This window comes from Drosophila takahashii, chromosome 3L, assembly GCF_030179915.1.
Source record: "Drosophila takahashii strain IR98-3 E-12201 chromosome 3L, DtakHiC1v2, whole genome shotgun sequence".
Lineage (NCBI taxonomy): Eukaryota > Metazoa > Arthropoda > Insecta > Diptera > Drosophilidae > Drosophila > Drosophila takahashii.
In genome coordinates, this window is record NC_091680.1 from 29,615,535 (window position 1) to 29,618,669 (window position 3,135).

The 3,135-nt window shown below is 35.0% G+C and overlaps 1 long non-coding RNA gene across 1 annotated transcript; it reads right to left on the reverse strand.

Moving 5' to 3' along the window:
• Positions 1-1,349: 1,349 nt before the first annotated feature.
• Positions 1,350-2,288, reverse strand: LOC138913115 (uncharacterized). Its single transcript, XR_011418713.1, has 3 exons — positions 2,050-2,288; positions 1,597-1,787; positions 1,350-1,532 (listed from the first exon to the last, which is right to left on the reverse strand). It is a non-coding gene; the product is annotated as an uncharacterized lncRNA (long non-coding RNA).
• Positions 2,289-3,135: the final 847 nt, after the last annotated feature.

Genomic DNA, 3,135 nt, shown 5'->3' on the forward strand with positions numbered 1-3,135 from the left:
GAAATAACGGACGCGACAGACTTTAAAATTTCTTTAAAAATATTAATGCGCTAATTTTTTTTGTCAAAAAATTTTAATTAATTTGTTCCAAATACTCTTTCTTTAGGCATAAAAGCTGGTTTATATGTGTCGCGAATTGGACGAGTGAAAAGAAAAAATGAGGTTTTTGACGCCACATTAAAAATGTTTAAAAACAAACCTTAATAAAAACACCCAATCCATTAATATTAAAGAAGTCTTAATTTTTCCATATAGCACTTGCCTTAAACTAATTTGTAAGATTGTTTGCTTGATCTTGAGACTTCCACAGAAAACGAAAAAACATAAAAATGTTGCTGAGATATTCAATATGTGTTGCTCGTGTTTGAAAGATGCATAAGGAAATGTAATTGATTCACAAATTATAGATCACAATGCTATTTTTAAACCAAAAAATACAATTTTCCGCCAGCTTTTAGTTTTTGGGGTTTGGTTGATTTTTTCCTGGAAATGCCCATATGAAAAATGGACAATAAAATGGACATAACTTGAACTAGTTAATTTTCCTGATTCCGTTTTCTGCAGGGAATCCACGGCCACTATGCGCTCCGGGACCGGCAATAGCTTCGGATCCGACAAGCGAGTGCAAGACTCCGTCGTAATTCTTGGCCACCACGCGGTCCGACCACGATCGGCAGAGAAGTGGGTTTTCCTAGTTGGAGGAAAGAGAAAAGAATTTAATTCCCCTCCTACGTTCACTCAAAAACAAAACACGGCAGGCGAATAGATTTGTGGTTTTCTAGCACTTTTGTTTATTTATTGTTCTTTGCTTAGGTTTGTTCGAGAAGCGTACAAAGTCTCCTTGCCACGCCACTCTAGTCTAGTCATTTCAAAAAAAAAACGCTTACGTTTCCTCCCACAGCAAATCCAGCCAGTTGATTTCCCATGCCTCCGCAGCGGGAACACTTATTCAACTTCGTTACTGTCGGTTGACATCGTATTACACGTTTTTCACAGACTTGTCGAATTTTCACGGCGGGGCAGTTTCCCACCGGGAAAATTCCTCTGGAAAATAACATATTTTCAAGAGGTTTCTCCATAGAAGCGGAAGGGACTAAACCTCATTCACCCCTTACATTTCTTCCATCTCTGGTTTCAAAATACACGGGGGTGACACAAAAAGTAAGGGGGAAATGAGGTTTCTATCTGGATCTCTGGCAGAAGAATGCAGGACAAAATCCACTGGTTTTTCGACTTCCCGCATTATAGATTTTCCACACGTACCCAGTTATGGTTTTCCTCCACTTGCAATATCTGCTTTTCTACACCCACCCAGTTTTGGTTTTTCCAGACCCTCGCAGTTTTGGTTTTGCACTGCTTTGCAGTATCTGATTTTCCACAATAAAAATCATGTTTTTTGTAATATTTGTTTGTGTATTTATTAATAATATTTACAATCGAAGCATTGGAACTACAAATTTTTAATGCCTGAAGCATTCCCGGGTTTTGCTTGGCCGAATGCAGTACTTAGATATCCATTTCTTGTCTGTCTTCTGAAAATATCAAACATAATTTAGATATGAATGTAAGACCAGGAATAATAATAAGAGTAATTACCATTATTAGGTCTCCGCACAAAATTAAAGGATCTCTCCAGAAATTATGCCTGGTTTGCCATGGCCGATCATTTACCCTCTGTTCAGTTGTTTTATGTCGGGTATCTATATCAAAAACTATGAGAAGAAAAAATAAAATATGACAAACGCAGGCGCAACACTTCTGGTCCCAAGAAGTCTCAGTCGGCCTGGCTGAAATAAATGTAATATTTTGATTAAGTTAAACAACTAAGTTAGTACTGAAGTACTATTTATACAACCATTTAATGAACACCTTACACCATTTACCACTGGTAAAGATTAAAAACATTTCAAGTGTCACTGAAATGCAGAATTTGTGTTGAAGATAGCATCCGGAGGCGTATATTTATTAATGGGGAAAATATCTGTGATACTAACCCTTGTAACGCTGAAATAAAGGTTATAAAAAGACAAAATTCATTTTATCACTCACCTTTTTATTGTTTTTTAGATTAAAATTAACTATTTTCACTTTTTTTTCACTTTTTCCAACAAATTTAAAAATGATGTGACCCTGCATCATATACTTGATAATACTAAATGCAGATTTGATATAAATTTCGTTGTAAAGTCCGGTCACACTTTGGCGCCAAATAAGTATTTCGTTTAAAAAATACTTTTCAGGGACCGTAATCATTAAAGGTTACGTATATTATTGGTATGTTAGGCATTTTTCGTGTTATCAATACCACCAACACGAATTTTTATATTTTAACAACACTTATAAATGGCTTAGGCCACGATCTGACGATCAAATTATTTTATTTCACAGAAAATGTTTAAAAATGTAAGAAGCAACAATAGTTTTCTTTGTAATTTAATGTAATTCCTTGATAAATGTGATCAAATATTTTAATCATCTTACCGTGGCTTTTCTCTATAATTTGGTTGAATCCCACATTCATCCTTATTATTATTTGAAAAATGTTGAGTAAAATAAATTAATATTATCATTATAGACATTATGATAATAATGTTATATAGTTTAATTTTTTTGATTAACAATTATTAATATTTTTTCTACGACTTTTAAAATTACTAAAAATTAAAACTAAATGTGAGAACAAGTCTTTTGGTTTTGGTGTAAATCATAGGATTTTTGAATATTATAAGTTGGTGATTTTCTTGTTTAAAAATATTATAATCGTAGTGCCACAGAAATCACACAGCGCATAAATGGCCTGATATTGATGCTACTCAGAAACCCACCCTCATTTAGCGCTCAGAAATTATCTATCCCTACACCGCCGCCTGCAAAAAGGAACAGGATTTCAAGAACACAAAAACCAACTTCTCACATTCCCGCTGGGTTCCCGGGTTTTTGCAAAGTCTCACGATTTAAATCTGGCACAAGCGAAGCCTGAAAAGTAATTAATTTTGCTTCTTTTTGATATCGGTTCACGCGTCGCTGTTGCTGCACTCGCGCTTCGGCATTTTCCAGTCAAAATTATTTCCCCTTGCTTGAAAGCTTGTTAGCTTGTTAGCTTCGTGCAGGTGTTCGAACTGTTCGATGGTTTAG